The sequence below is a fragment of the Zootermopsis nevadensis genome, unplaced genomic scaffold (assembly GCF_977971745.1).
Source record: "Zootermopsis nevadensis isolate Lab colony 2312 unplaced genomic scaffold, Znev_1.0 Znev_ptg000001l, whole genome shotgun sequence".
NCBI lineage: Eukaryota > Metazoa > Arthropoda > Insecta > Blattodea > Termopsidae > Zootermopsis > Zootermopsis nevadensis.
Genome location: NW_028259133.1, coordinates 7,731,832 through 7,749,088, shown reverse-complemented (window position 1 = coordinate 7,749,088; position 17,257 = coordinate 7,731,832). Strand labels below are relative to the sequence as shown.

Below are 17,257 nucleotides of genomic sequence, written 5' to 3'. Positions count from 1 at the left end.
ATATCGTCAACATATGCTCTACTGCCGAGGTTATTGAGTGAAGCCTTGCTTCCGGTACCCATATACTCCCTTATGTTGTGAGGCGTAGACGCTGTGACACAGTTTAAGTGTTATACGTAAGACATTAAGAAATATATCAGGTTGCCCGTGCACATCAGTTTATTCCATATTAGTGACTATGGCTCGATACAATCGCCTTGGTTTAGACCTATGTCAAGGGACGGCAATGCAGGTACTGGTCGGTTAAAAACTTTCTTTGTGTCGTTAAATGCTCAAATGTTATGCGTGTGCACTGCTCCTACTGTACGTTCGACGGTGAAATGTTATTCTGAAAGGTAGTAGTCGTACTGTCCAGAGCATGCGCATCACATTGGAACGTCCATCCTCGGTTCTATACGAAATTAAGTTAAATGAAGTGGGCTATAACAACCCACCTTGGTCTGCAAGTAGATTGCCTTGTTGCTTGACAATTCTTTTGTAAATAAAGATCTCTAACACACATGCTAACACTGAAATTACTGTAGAAAATTAACGCTCGTTTTAAACGCAATTACGAAAGCGAAGTTTGTCATGTGGTAATAGTCTAATACATGTATGCCCAAAGCTGTTAATTATGTAATAATGTTAACATGTTTACAAATAATATCACGCAGTGTATTCGTATTTTTTTCAAATGGGCTATTATGTTTACATTTACATCAGTAGAAAACCATCATCAGAAACGGTAAAGGTTTTCAATATAAATTTGACAATTAGGTACATTTTAGGCGTGTGAGAAGACTTAATAGTCTGTTGTCTTAAAACGGGTTGAAATTTTTATATCTATACACAATACCATTCTAGACGAAACAGTACATAAATGAGGCGTGTTGTACCGAATATACTTTTCTTATTTTTCAAGGAAAATTGGGCTTGTTTTGTCAATTTTTATTACATCCGTGGATATTTTCCTTTGTTAGTCGGCACCAGTACCATGATATCTTCTTGTAGCTTCTGATTTGTTTCCCAAAAATTTGCAAACTGGATACTCGAGAATTCTGCTGAAGTGTGTACACAAATTCCCGTTTTGATTAAAACCGGATAACAATCACAGTGATAACTATACTCATATTATAGAGGAACGAACATTCACGTTATAGCATTATAAAACAAAAGAAGCAAGGAAAGGAAATAAAGTGAAAGAATACAAACACATACGAGATCATAAATATTTTTAAATGACAAGGAAATACAGCCATTGTTTTAAGAGCACAGAGAACAATTGGCTCTTGTACCAACAGGCTACAAGCCTACCAGTATAATAATTATAAAACCCCTTTGTCTAGTTTTAATTTTATAGTGAACATAAAGCTGATTTTTCAGTTATTGTGGACAGCCTCCTCATGTTCTTTCATTAACCGCTATAATGGTCGCAATGGATTTCGGAATTGCTGGATTTTCACTAGTTCAGAAACATTTCATGAACTGCAATAAATCATAGGCTTATTACACAAAACGTCGTTTCTAAGAATGTTTTAAGATTCAGACATGAACGAATGTTATTACAGAAAATTGGCTAAAAATAAAGGGTTTCTTTATTTAGGTCTGTACCTCATCTACAGACGTCATAAAGTGGCCAGATTAAGCCCAGATTATATATCGTCAGCTATAATAAATAGCAAAGTGAAAAGGAAATTGTAAGATATCACAGTTGTTTAACTACAGATAGGCCCAACTCTGCCGCTTTGCCTGGAGGGGCAAGGAAAGCACGGAAAGCCTATTCAAGAACGGGAATCTCTAGGCCGAGTTTTAAATCCGTGACCTCTCGAATACAAATCACTCGGTCACGACATTCGGTACGAAATTATTACTTAAAATAACTGGCAAAATAAGACTGACTCAGCATCTAGGCTGACAAATAGCGTACCTGTAATATTGACCAACACACTGGCAGCAGAAGTGGAGGTTCAACACCGTTAATACCAAAGTCAGACACGATTCTAAACCAGTTCCTTCCACTTGTCATACTTCTCTACTTGTCAAACGTCCGTCTAAACTATAGACCTAACTGTTCCTCCCAACCCCTCCACAGGCGTCCATTTGACTGTTGAGTAAGACATTATCGAAGCCGTTGTTAAAGGTTCTTAACATAGAATAGTTTAGTATGAAGTTACAGAGTCATTCCTCTGAGTAACGTTTAATAACTGGAGGTCGTATCAATCGGCAATCCAGTGATGTCAGAAAAGGTTAATAAATGTTATTTCAATGACAGCATACAGTTGTCCATAGCCAAAGTTCTTCCTTGGATTAATTAAGTAATGTCTATCAGTTTCAGATTTGTTGTATCTATTAAGAGGTAACAGCTTAGTTCGCAACTGGGAGGAGAGAGAGAGAGAGACAGTACCTATTTTATTTTTTTATCTAGAAATTTTTAGACAGACTGAGAAATAACAAATAAAATCTTTACAAGAACAATCGATTTAATCTGAGTATAACTCGACCTTAAGCAGAAAATATAGACTGTCTTTTTTTTAATTTTCTTCTTGGTTTATTCACTTACGCTCTAAGACGCTCAGATTATATAGCGTCAAATGACAGGATAGTTAGTAAATAATTAATTTAAAAAATGTGGATAAACGTAGTCCTCTCCTAGCTTAAGGCAGACCTAACAGAGTAAGTCAGTGACTTACGTACATTAGCTTTTATAAGGCACTCTGCGCAAACATTTTTTTAACATATGTCACTGGTTCGTTGCTGACGTTCCACATGTTACTGTCTCATTCATTCCTGAGACTTTTAATTGCATGTCTTCAGGATGTTTATAATACTTGTAGTTTTAAACAACTATTTTATTTGCCTGTGGTTCGATTGCTCCAGTGCCTGATCGATCTAACTTGCCCAAAACACTGAACACTACTTACTCTTATACACACTGTTAGTGCAGAAACAAATGTTTACGCAAAGCGGAACAAACACTAAATTTTACATCCTTTTTAAACTCGTGTACACAGCATTCATGCTACGCGGCCGTGCACTCATAACAACATATCACTCAGTTTATTCTCGTTAGAACATTCAAAGCATAAATGGCGAGTCCATGAAAGAGGGACTAATGTTTTTAATATGACACACACGACACGGAAACAAACTACTAGCATCTTTCTTTTTCGTTCCACTACTCCTTGTGTGTGACGTCACCCACTGGCAATGATAGATTGAACGCAGTGTACACAGCATGCAAACAATATACAAAGCCTGTAACAGGGCTTCTTCAGATCGGCTACGACCACAAAGGGCAAATTAATTTCTTAGCATAACTAAACCTGTGTAAAAAAGTTGTTTGAATTTGTTATTTATAATGCGATTTAAAAATGACACTTCATGTTCCGTATTTGCAATCCACACAGTCATCGCAGAGTGACAATACACACTTATGTCCACAGCATTCCGACAGACACAGACTAAAAAAAACTTCTTTGTAGTACGTCACATGCGTCGTACTCTTTCAGAACCTTAATTTGTCTTTACCGACAATGAGTCATTTAATCAACAGCGATATTGGCAAAGCACTTTTGTGGTGCCTTTTCAAGTAACACTGTTCACATTTAATCACGGACTTTACATTTTTTGCAGGCGTTCCTCCAGTGTCTGGCATTAATATTTGCATCATACAATTAAAGCGACAGCAAATATCTCTGGATAGGATAAAACTCCTCGAACATGTTTCTCTACACGTTTTCAAGAAATGAACTTCAGAAGCTCTATACACATCATGCCTCGTATCCTTCGCCCAAGATACTTCACGCCTTTAAAATATGCTGTACACGTGATGGACACTATTAGACCCAGATTCTTTATATCAACATCATTATATTTCATGATATCTGCAGAAAACTCTCCTTACAATCTGGCTGTTAACATGTAGGGCGAGCCCCACGAGGATTTGAAATTTGCCGATTAGCAGCTTGCACAAATTTAATTCTACCTTAGACATTACATATTTAAAATACATTTTTCACTGTCCAAAAATGTAAGTTTTATTTCTTGTGATACTTTATTTATTATAAAATCTCTATCGTCATCACCAAGGATTCTGTCATTCACCTATCGGTAACTTACATAATTTTCGTTACGAAGAAATTTTAAGGAGAAGTCAACCGAATCACCATGTCCTATGAAAGAAAAGAGCACAGTACAAACATACCCACCACCGGTAATCAAATTACGGTTAGAAAACAGAAGTAGAATGTTAGAAGTCTTGTAAATTAAATGATAAACAGGCACAAGATAATGAATAAATCAAGCATTACGTCCATAACATAATCTTGTGTTCACACCTTCGGCTTCGCTTGCTTGGACAGTACTTATGGTTACGCTTATGCAAGAGGCCTGTATGCAATTTTCTGTAATTTACATTATTTTTATTTCAGCCAGGCGCATTCAAAATTCAAATAACGCGTCTGGAAACTGTGTATTCATTTACGGATTACACCTTTACAAATGTAATTTACAACAGTGACTCCGCATGGTATTTTACGGTATACGGTTGCCTAGTTACGAACTAGCGGGAGACATATATCGTTCATGCATTATACATATGATGTAATAAAATCACCATATAAGAAAGATGGAAGGAGACGGGATAGAGAAATACAGGGTTTACACAAATGAATGGTGTGATTTTGTGACCTTGCCATTAGTTACCCACTACAATGCTCACATTTAGATACATGTTGACATAATTAGATACTCATATGGTTTCGTTAACAGTAGTTTCTTTTTTAAGCCGTTTTAATGAATACCAACGAAGAAAAAACTGCGTGATTTCCGTGGTAAATGGCTTACATACTGAATAGGTGTAATGCCATTGGAAGAAAACTATCTCAGTTTGAGAATTAATTTTTACATTTCTATCCACCTCTCACCCCCAAAACCTACCTATCCCAGCATCCATTTTTATGTTTCTCTCCCATCTTATTCTCGGTTTTCGGAGTGGCCGTTTCCAAAACATATCCGCACTAAAATTTAGTAAGCATTCCTTTTTTCTCCTATTTCAGCCATATGCTATTACTAATTTATCGCAGCTTCCTCTTTCAAATAATGTCGTCTTTCAGCGATGTGTTGATCCTCGAATCGGCACTCTACGCTGTCCTCGAAACAGCATAGGTAGACAGACACGTGTTCGCCAGGTACTTTACCACTTTCTGTGCTTGCGAATGAATCACCTCATGTTAGGTACCACGATTAGATATACATGTACGTACTCTATTCGCTAAAGACTTGAGTCTGCATACTTCGCTGTTTGGAGTTGAAATGAAGATTTCGATATATTCCTGAACCCGAACTGGGGCTTCCTATGTCACAAGTAGGAGGAATCATGGATAATTAAATCGCGCTAGTAGGCGTATAGGTGATAACACAAAAGTTCCTTATTAAGAAGCAGACTTATCAAGATTGTTGATTAACGTTATCCTTATCACATATGAAAATGTTATGTTTATTACAATCTCATTAGCAGCTAAGGCGCAGCGAACAGGTCATTTGCTGCGTTTAAATGAAGTGTGAAAAGTAGAAACGTTTTTGTTTGGAAATTTGATAACAACAGATTAGAATAGCGAAGAGCATACGATAAAATCAGCTGCATAAGTTCCTTATAAATAAAACATTAATGTAACGTCGTCACTTATGATGCACCTACAGTTTTTAAGTTAAACAAAACGTAGTTATAAGTGTATATATGTATGTATATATATATATATATATATATATATATATGTTTTATGTATATATATATATATATATATATATAGTGATTTTTGAACACTCTGTTATAACATAAGGTAACAAACGTTTTCTGAATACGTTCAACATTTTGGTAGGAGAATATAGTGATAATGGTTTTGACAGTTATGATGATGATGGTGGTGGTAAAAATAATAATAGTAATAATTATTATTATTATTTTTATTATTATAATAATAATAATAATAATACTCAGGAAATATTTGGCCAACATCCCGGGCAAACACGACATCAGGGAACTGCAGAATACCGCCATTTTCGGAACTTCATACATCATTCGGAAGACGCTTTCATAAAATAAAATTATATAATACATGTGGCACTTGCTAAAAACAATATTTATCCCGGAAATAGCTGCTGCCCTATGTACCTTAGGGACAAGGCCTGTCTCGGGTGCATGGAAGTAGATACCCCATAAAGTGGTGAATAGATGGGATGATAATAATCTAACAACACTCATCACCTTATAATTAAAAAATGTCAGGTTCAAAATGACTGCTATTTCACGGCAGAAAATCAACCGCTATCCCGTGTCATAAATTGGTCACTTGTTTCAAATGTTAACTTGAGGGCATAGTATATATAACGGTTTCTGTTCTTCAAGAATATCGCGTGTCTCCGAACTACCGTTATGCTCTGTACGTCATTATACAACGCCCATGACTAGGTACACTTCTTTTTTAACTTATAGGCAGCCGAACGATAAAATGTTTATAATGTTATAAAGTTTCACTAGCGGAGACAAGAGGGAAGATCTGTGAGCATGCAAGTAGAAGAAGGAATGAAGAGAGTTGGGGTCTGAAAACCTGTCTCAGAAATGATCTGTGTTAACATGCTAGGTAGGGTCCATCGACTATAACGTACCGTTTTTCAACAGAACCAGACCTACGCTAACAGAATAAACTTAGAAAAGAGGTTACGGTGACATTAAGAATTAACGTTTGCTATTTGTGAACAACGTAATGTTATGTTTCGTGAATGTCTCCTTTGCGCTGTTTTTATGGCACGCTGATTTAAACTTAATGTATTTTGTGGTAAGCATATATAACATTATTGCTTTTATAGGATTATATTGTTGTTCCTATTGTTAATATAGGGATTTCCCCATTCATTATTAAAGCAGGAGGTACACACAGTTGTAAATGGATGGAGTTGGCTCAGAATCGTCGCCTGTGGCGAGCTTTGGTGTTGTCGGTGTCAAACCTGCAGGTTCTGCTACCAGGGAGTTAGTTAGTTAGTTAGGTAGGTAGGTAGGTAGGTAGGTAGGTACGCACAGTTACCATTAGCCTTGAGAAAGTTAAATCAGATTCATTTTTACGCACATTTAAAAACAATGTGGAAAAAATATTTCCTTGGTCTGTCAGTCTGCAGACAAACATGAGCAGTGTAAAATTTTCTTGACCGAGTGGGCTTTTTAAGGAATAATGCATACGCAATTGGTCGTCCTCGGTGGACCAGTGGTTAGCGAGGTCGCCACTGAACGCAAGGTTCGCGGGTTCAAACCCGGCCGAGGTCGATGGATTTTTAAGGGTGATAAAAATCCTTCGGAGCGGAAGTAAAGATGGCGGTCCCATGTCGCAGGTTTACGGCATGTAAAAGAACCTTGCGAGCATTAACGTAATTTCGTAAGCAAAATTCAGTGATCATTTCTGACCAATGTTTCTCCTGATTCTCTACTGGATGGAGGATTGAGTAGAAATTGTGCACTACTCACAAATGCACACTTAAAAGACTAAGAAACCACCGAAAGGAGGCGGCGAAGAATCACACTGGGTTATAAAGAAGAGAGAGAAGAAGAAGCATATGCAATTGGCAACGCGGATGAGTGTTGTGGTTGTGGTGGAGTGAGAGATGTTGCTTTCTACTATATTTTCTTAAACTTTCGGATTTAAACATAAGTGTTTATTAAATGCGAAATTTATTTTTTCTAGGCTCGTATATTTAACTTGCAGAACAAAGAACTTGTGCTATTAGTAATGTAAGTTTAATACTGTACACCAAGCATAATAAAACTTACATACCCTTGGTTATGAAAGGGTTGTTAATCCAAGTTCGGTCTCAAGCTAGCGGTGGGACCGCGTTTTCAAATAAGCATAAGGTTTTCGCGTAATATTATGACCTAAAACGAAATAATATGAAGACAGTTTAGTGTAGAGGTATTTTCTCTTTTAGGTCTAGTGCCAATTTTAATTAAGTCACTATAATCAATATTAATAGTATGTAGCACATTAATTGTGATTTAGAGAAGAGAATAAAGTTTGAAGTGTAGAAGTAGTATCTTCTTTTGTTGGGACAGCCTAAATAAAGCAGCTTTCCTTTGTCTGCAATTGCGCCTTTTACGTCGGTGGCGCGCGTTGATTAAGTTAAAATGATATATAGATTATAGTTATTTTTAAGCGGTGAAATGTGACATCAGCATCAGGGTAGTCTTTTTTTATTTTAGACGAGCCAACTTAAGTCGTCGTTTACTGAAAGTAGCTAAAGGACTTATTTAAATCACCGTCTTATCTGCACACTTTCATCTGAACTAAAAGACTAATATTTTAAAACGCGCCCTTACATGTACCTATATTTGCCTCAGTTCCCATGCTCATTAAATTTATTTTTTTATTAGTGTTCTGTCTGATGACAGGTCCATATGAACAGGATCCTTCCATCCTTTTCTCGGACTGGGACCTGTTCATATACGTTCTTGGCAGATGATCCAGAAGTGGTTTGCCATTGCCTTCTTCTGTGTGTGAATGGAGTAATTGTTGGGATGCCACGGAGAAACCGGGGAAGCCCCCGGAGGAAAACTCCGTGTTGCTTAGACCACGGCCTTGCCCAACACAAGTTATAAATTCGGGCACCGCCGGGAATCGAACCCGAGACCCCAGGATTACAAGGCCAGCGTTCCAACCGCTAGACCACCGTGGCGGTGCTCATTAAATAACTACACATTTTGAATGAGAAGACAATATTAAAATTTAGTAATAGATTAAATTATGCCGGGGAATTTTCTTGTGATTTTGACGAGTGATAGGCTTACATGACAGCAGATATAAAATTTCACGCTTTTGTTCCGGGGATAAACTAAGATTCAACGCGTTTTGTAAATAAACCTGCCATTTTCCACCTTATGCTGAAAATATCGTAATTAGAACTAACTTTGAATGAGGTTACCTATCATGCATCCTTACGGCTTATGATTTTACTTAATACCGAAATGAATATTTACAATGCAGTGAACTATGTATTTTGACATGCCGTATCTCTGTCGTCTTTTTAATCTGTCTCTGTGTTCAGCCTCTACCAGTAGACTAACTTCGTTTCGACGACTTTAAATAAACAACGCGAACGGAGTCGTATGAGACATGGGGTCTATTTCATTAGTTTCGCATGCACCTGAATATAAAATAGAAATTTTAAGAGGCATTTTGTGGTTTCAGTTTTATTCTACTGAGCATTCCATGACTTCACACAGTTGCAGTTTGAAGATAAGAGTGAACACAATGTCATAATTGAAATACCAGCACGTTCGTGAGTGCTAGCACGTAGTAGACATGGTAATAAAATGCAAAATATCAAGCGGTTTAGGACTATAAACATGTTATATATTCTGCTCGTCTTATAAACGTTTTGTTTCCTACCGGCTCCATCATGCAACATTCACATATATATATATATATATATATATATATATATATATATATATAACATTATGCTACCACGTATCCCTTGAGATCAAAGGGTAACTACATCATCATGTGTTTTAATATTCAGTAACTGCATTTTGCCTACACAATGAATTTGTAAATTTTATGTGATTCTCGGAATAAACAGAAACTATTTTGCTTAACAGCTTTAACCAGCTAATATTTGTAATAAAAGCGCAATGTGTTCTGAGTTTCTAACTAAATTCATAAACATTATTTAAGTTAACTGCCTGATTCAAAGTGTTAAAATAGCAAGTAAAATACGTTGGAGAAATATCAGAAAACAGACACAAATTCATTACAGAAATAAGAAATCATTTCGATCACAGTGGCCTTGAAATCTAAAGCGCATACATACGCCTTGGATCGTGGATTCTTATCCCGTTCAAGGCATAAATATAGGAACAGCTAACATATCCCCATTTTTCTGCAGTGGTCTTAAAATAGGCGAACAGTAAAAAATACCAAATATATTTATAGGTTCAGAAGTCGATTCTGAATCGAGCAAAGAATATTTCGCACTGTGTTCCGAAGGGAACCGCCAAAATATTTCGATTTACAAGTGGTATAAATAGTTTAGTGACAATGGCTGCATTTGTAAAGGGCCGTACGTGGACGTAATTACGTAAATAAACAGAACGAATAGAACACTATCACTTCGAATGTTCTTTTTGACGTGCTACTGAAATCCAGAGTTACTCACAGAAAGTTCAGTACCACGGCATTGTAAATAGATGACACATGTGACAAAACATCGATACGGCACGTTGGCCGTAATACATAAAATCTAAGTGAGACTACATAAACCCCTGCAGTTTGACACGGCGCAACTGTGAAACCGCTGTGTTGAAATAACAGCCACTGCCCGATCCAACAAACACTGGAAACGACTTCCTTTAATACACACTATATAAGGCTCGATTACACAATTCCCAAGACGATAATTATAATTTAACATAAACAACGTCTGAAATTAGGAACCATCCACGCCATCAAGTGTGTATAATCCAACTATGGGAAGTCGTACAAGTGGCGTAACTAATGTCTACTGTATAGAATCAATAATTAAAGTTGTACTAGTGTCACATATTTCACATAATAAACAATAACACGTGACAATGGATACAAAAAAAAATTAACGCAGTACGTAATATTCACACATTTTCGTTTTTATGAGCTAAACCGGCAAGATGCTTTCAGAAAACTTCCAAGTTATTTGCAGCTGTCGTAGCAAATAAACATTCCATAAATTAAGTAACGCTTAAATTTCCTGGATGTTAAATATGCTTGTATTGTCTAGCAAATTCCGAAGGATTAAAATTGTTGCTAACCTAAGTATCGACCACAGGTAGGCTTTATTAACGTTATTTATCATACAACAGACAGCATAGCTTTTTGTGAGTGATTTTATCTCCATGCTAATGGATTTAATATTAGCTTTAATAGAAACTGAACGACCAGACCCCATATCATGGATAGTTGGTTAAACCGTTATTAAAATACTAAAACTTCCTCTCATTCCGTGTAATTTCCACATGTACGGATACATTATATTTGTCAATCTACCTTCGCACATTCATCAGCGATTATTGAATTATGAAGAATAAAACCGTTTGGGTCCATACATCTTCAGCATGATCTTATCCGCTCTGAAACAGTTTAATTCATCCAGTAACTGATCACATGTTTTTAATATTATCATCAACAACGTACCTTAGCCAGTTAAAACCTGCGTAATTCAATTCCAAAAGTCGTTTATAATAAGATAATTTCACATATGCCACAACGATGAATAAAACGTGAACATAAGGCAAGTGATTTGTGCGAGGAGCCTTTGCAGCTGTTACATTTTTTCCAGTACTTTCTTTGTTGTGTCATTTATTACGTTATACAAACAAACTATAATTGGATTCAGGGATGGTGAAAGTGTAGCAAAATCCTTGACAGATATAACAGAAGATTCATGATGTTAATAAACTCCAGATGCTTCTTTAATATATGCCAGACATAAAATTAATAAATATTCAAATTATTAATTTAAGTCAGAGTTGCTCATAGTAGATAATTTCATCCAGGAACAAGCTATCTGTGCAGAAATAAAGTTGGATGAGATTTTATAGGACATTCACATACTTATTGTGCATTCTGTTATCAAAGAATACATTCTTAAAAGAAAATTTGTGCGTAACGAAATTTGCATTAAACTTACTGGCGTTCACAAAAGTAAAATTCCTCAAAAATCGAGAGTGCAGAGGCGGTTATATATAGCTACTGTAGAGCCGTGTGTATCTATTTTGAAATGACCGTGGGCGGGCACCCTCCGACAAAACGCCTGTGTGCTACTTATACCTAACTATAACTAAATAACTACTGTCGGGGTAGCTCAGTCTGTATAGTGACTGGCTACGGACTGGACGATTGGGGTTCGATCCCCGACGGGTGACGAAAATGCTTCCTCTAGGCCTCTGCTTTCAGGCCCAGCCACCTATCCAATGGGTACCGGGGTCCTTTCCCGGGGCTAAAGCGCGGCTGAGGCGTAACGCTAACACTCACCCCCATCTAGTGCAGAGGTTAATAGGCTTACGCCTTCCTATAGCCTCGGTACAAGGGATGCCAAAGCACGCATTTTGTAATAATCTCGATTATTTTTGCATTCATTTTGTTATGCCCTTTGTGGTTTCAATATTCACTTTATAAGATACGGTAAAGCAAAGACTGAAATAGTCGTTATTATTAATAATTTTCTGGGCTAATTATGTAGCGACTCATACTTTGCCCATTCCTGTTAGTCCATTTGGTCTATAGCCTATTTGCCGTTACCCAATTGCATTTATCGGCCACTCAATTTCCCCATTCGTTTTACTTTAATACAATCATGGAAACAAATGTTACAGATTTAAGCGTTAGATCTGCAAGAAAGCCGATGTAAGGATGGAAATCTGCTAACAAAATATGAATGATTGAGGCTGTCTTCTGGGTCGTTGCGCCGTGTGGTCTGGTAGAAGTTTGTCAACGTTTCAGAGGTTCCTGCTTGCCATTTCCCTGATGGTGGGGACAGCAAATATGTGTGAAACGTTGGTGAATTTCTAACAGATTACACAGCACAACAATCCAGAAGACACTAATCTTCATACTAGCCGTCATTAGTACCCCAAACTTCACTTAAGACGAACGATGTTTGTGAAGATAGTTAAAATGGAAATAATGTAATTTATTCAGTATAGAGTTTGTAAGTTAGTGTGTCTATAGTAATCGAAACTCTGCAACATTAGGACACTGTAATTAGAAAATTTGAGTACAGCATATTGACAATGTGAAAATTCTTGGTATGATTTATATTCATAAATGAATAATTTCAGCTTACATTGACCTGTGAATTATATATTTTCATTCGTCCATTATCTTGTCTCGTTACACATTACTTCATTACAGATAAGTGACACAGGTACGATTAGAATTTTCTTTCATTTCCTGACTGGTCTATGTAAAACAGTTATGGGATGTAATTAAACTTCTGGTAGTAGAACTCAAAAGCTCAAAACCACCAATAACTAAACCATTGTCATGATTCTGAGCCAGTTTTATCCACCTCTCACACTCACTCTCTACTTTCCTAAGATCCGTCGTATTTGTAAAATACATTTAAGAAAGAAAGCTACAATTCGTTTCTAAAAAGGTAATGTGTAAACAGAGACGAAAATTTTTGTCTATGACATTGAAAACACGAGCCATAAATTCCAATCGCACACACGTTATTTTCTTTGGAGATGGCTGTCTTCTGGTTTGTGGCGCCGAGTAGTCTGGTAATTTATCAACATTTCAGAGGTTCTTGCTGCCTCCATCGTCAGGGCTTACTTTCTTAAAACTATCTCGCACATTATTTGTATGATAATTCATTCAAAACGGGAAAAAAGAGCCTGAACTTGTATAATTTAAACAAAGTTCTTATTCTGAAGCTAAATTTCACACACTCAGGAAGCGTATAATATGTCATAGGTCTAAAAGAGAGGAAACTTCTGAGGTATGTAAGGGACAGAGAAACCTCCTGAGGTAACTTAAATACACAAATGAGCTGCCTCTCCCCTCCACCTACATACCTCAGTAGGTTCCCTCCTCACAGGACTTCTTCTTCACTTTGATACTTCCTTTGTCATCAAAGTCAGTAACGTCGTTTGTTTGGGTATACACAAAGTTTCATGGAAGTACCCTATAAAGCGACAGTAAAACTGCAGTGTCTTTTCAATGGACCTGAAACATTTAAATAAATTGAACCCGTCCTGATTACTGCGGATTTCAAGACGTGTGGATAATAAAGCTCAGGTAGGGTGCCGGTGAACTAAATAAAGACTTAGAGAAATTACTGCATATATTGGAAACACCGAGTCCGACAAATTGATGTTTTATTAACATGTGCTATAAGTGTAATTAGTCAACATTATGTTACCATAGCATTTAAAGCATAAAAAGGGCGAAATTATGATAATTACTACTCATTTCGCTAAAATCAGATGAAGGAAAGGACAGGAAAAGGATGGAAAGGCGAGAAATATCGGAAATGGAAGGCAGCAGCCGCTCTCGGCCTGGCTGGCGAGTGAAGCGACCGTCAGCACAGGTCACGTAGAATATCAATATTCTCGCAACAATAAGTTACGGCAGCGCAACCACGAATAGCCTGCTATTTCTGATCTCTTACGAAATCTTGTCTTTCTCATTCATGATGTAGTTGTGAGTACGAGCAACCGAAGTTTCGCTAGACAGAAAATAAAATTGTTTTTTTTTTTTAAATTATACGAAGACGCCTTTCGTGTGAATTCTTTTTTGTGTGTATGTGTGTGTGCGTAATTATCGATTCTACTGGAAAGTCATGTCGAATGCCAGGCAAGTTTGCTGCACATTTAACAAATGAGAATTAAAAAAGTGACGTAAGGAAGTGGAAAGGATGAGAGACGCTGGTTATGGGGCTGTCAGTAATTTAAAAAGTGGTATTTCCTTACAGAATTATTAATTGCATAGTGATAAGACATCGAACGACTATAGTCTGATCTAGAATTTCACATGGGTCTAACAGACGGCCAATTTATATCTCCAATTCGTCGTGTGTTATATTACAGGTTAGGAGAAATTCAGATAGCTTGTAATTTGCAATACTAAAATGCATATAAGAAGGGCCGCTTGAAGTGCGAAATACATATAAAAGAAGATAATTGACAAAATACATACCAGCTAGATGATATTTGATATCCGGACAGACCTAAACGCTAAGCCAGTGTACCCAAAAAGTTTGAAGCAATCTTGCTTCTACTGATGCAAAAATTAAGTAGTGTTACAAAGTGTGCGTAGTGACGAGCAACGCAAAATTTACCTGACTAGCCATGTTTTATAACTCCCTTCTGCAAAGTATATAATTAGAAAATTTGAGTACAGCATATTGACAATGTGAAAATTGTTGGTATGATTTATATTCATAAATGAATAATTTCAGCTTGCATTGACATGTGAATTATATATTTTCATTCGTCCATTATCTTGTCTCGTTACACATTACTTCATTACAGATAAGTGACACAGGTACGATTAGAATTTTCTTTCATTTCCTGAAGAAAACTATAAAGGTAGCCATGAAATCACCGCTTTTAAATTATGGGCTAGCAACCTAACGAACGTAAATTATTATTAACTTCTAGTCAAGATTCGCTTGTTATTGTTGTGGTTGGGCGAGACTACGTCTGTGTGAGACTGGGCTGCTAAACGGGCACACTGTCCAGTCTAAAATAATACATGAGTAAATGTGGAGCAGCGGTGGAATGAAATTGAGAGGGAACAACAAGACTAGAAGAGAAACCTGTTTCGGCGCCATTTTATCCACCACAAATCCCACTGAAATCGACTGGCAGTAATATAAAGAAAAAAAAAATCCCTAACCACGTAATTAAGAAAAAAAAAATGGGTTTACAGAATTATATTTTTGATTATATAAAAATTAATGTGATATGTACGCGTCCAAAGAATGGCAGACAACAGATGACCCAAGAAAGTTCTGGAATGGATGCCACCAGAAAGCAGGAAGACAGAGATGCATTGAAGAAATCCAGGATGTAATATCAGGTCATTGGATGGGAAGGGAAGAATGGCGACTGGGAAACGCAAGGAATCAACGACGTTGAGGGACTGATACAAACATATATCTATACTCTCTACAGACGTGACCACAATAACTCATTTGAAGCAGCATTAATCCTTCCTGTTTTATAGCTATACGACACAAACAATTCGTTGAGAAAACAAGGATTAAACTCACACGGAGTGTAAATAAATAATAATCAAGGATCTTAGTCACCTGGGTATGAGCCAAGAACCGAATAATAATTGTCTCTTTGTAAGACATTATAGCTTAAATACGATTAAAGTATCTGTTGCCGTTCATACAAACTGCAGGCTGAAACTACAAACACGTGGCGTGATTGATTTTAAAGTGGTTTGCTAAGAAACTATAAATCTGTTTTGTAAGTTACAATTGAGGGTTTTAACACATGAAGACTTGTTTGCTTACTGACGGTAAATGCTCCTGCTGACAGCTGTACAACGGCACCACACACCCTTCCAGGACCTTAATCGGTGGCCGCAGGTAAAAAGAGGTAAATTCCACAGCTATGGCAGGTTTAATTCTTTCACCCTACGTTGGATTTAGACACAAAAAATAAAGTTCCATCTTGGTACACAGCAATGCACCATAGGCCTGTGTTATAATGTCAAATTCAGATGAAGGCCTTCCTAATAATGTCAAGCGAACAGAAACAGTAAGAATCGATTGTAACGCAAGCTGTCAATCCTCGCAGAAACTGGCGAAATATTTTAACCTACTCCGAAATTCAAAAACGTGTTTCCAGCTCCAGTGTTTTCCAGTTGAATTCGTGAAAATACTGTAATAAATTGACTAATGCAAATATACCAGTAAAATATAAAGTTAGTCTGACAGGCCTTACTTATGAAGCACCACGCAATTAAGATGTGTGGGTTTTATAGGCATAGATCCCATCCTTGAACTCAGCACTATAAATAGGTGAGTGGCAATTACGGCCGATTTACCCCGGGGGAAAGACCATTCCGCATCCCATTGGATAGGAGACTGGGTGGGCCCCACAGTCTCTCTGGATGCGTTACCTAAGAGAAAACTTTGTCGACTCTGCCAGAAATCGAACCTTGGTTGTGCAGCCCGTATGCTAGTTATCATACAGACTGAGCTACTCGTCTTTTGAAAATCTACACATAGTCAATGTTCAAGTAAGTGGGAAAACAGTAATAAAACTTTCGATTCTCACAGACTCGTTTTTGCGAGCCAACTTCATTTAAGAGTGACAGGCCGATATTAACAAAGCAGAAAAAATGATACGAATTTGTACTTAATAACTTAATTGTTATATAAACCTAGCTTTTGTTGATAAGAAGTTTAATTTAGCCGTAGTTAAATACTTGATGCACTAATTTCATTTAAAAATTGAATTCTTGGCCCAAAGAAAACAAAATGCCTCAACTATTGTAAATATCAATTGGTTAATGTCGTTTAGGAAAATAATGGCTGTTAAATAAGGTGGCAGGCCTACATATGAGTTAGTACTGTGCTTTAAAGAGTTAATGAAGTCATTCAAGTGACGAGAATGAGTTATTGTTCTCGTAAAATTTCGCCTAGTACAATTTTAATAGGTAAGCCATTTACAGTATTCTCTGATGGAATTGCTGACATGCATATTAAGTTATACACGATCCATTTAATTAAACTGAAT

At 36.9% G+C, this 17,257-nt stretch overlaps 1 protein-coding gene across 6 annotated transcripts in view; it reads right to left on the bottom strand.

Moving 5' to 3' along the window:
• Positions 1–17,257, bottom strand: part of Abd-B (Homeobox protein abdominal B) — a 314,220-nt gene that overhangs the window by 262,074 nt on the left and 34,889 nt on the right. The gene's annotated exons all lie outside the window — the stretch shown is intronic.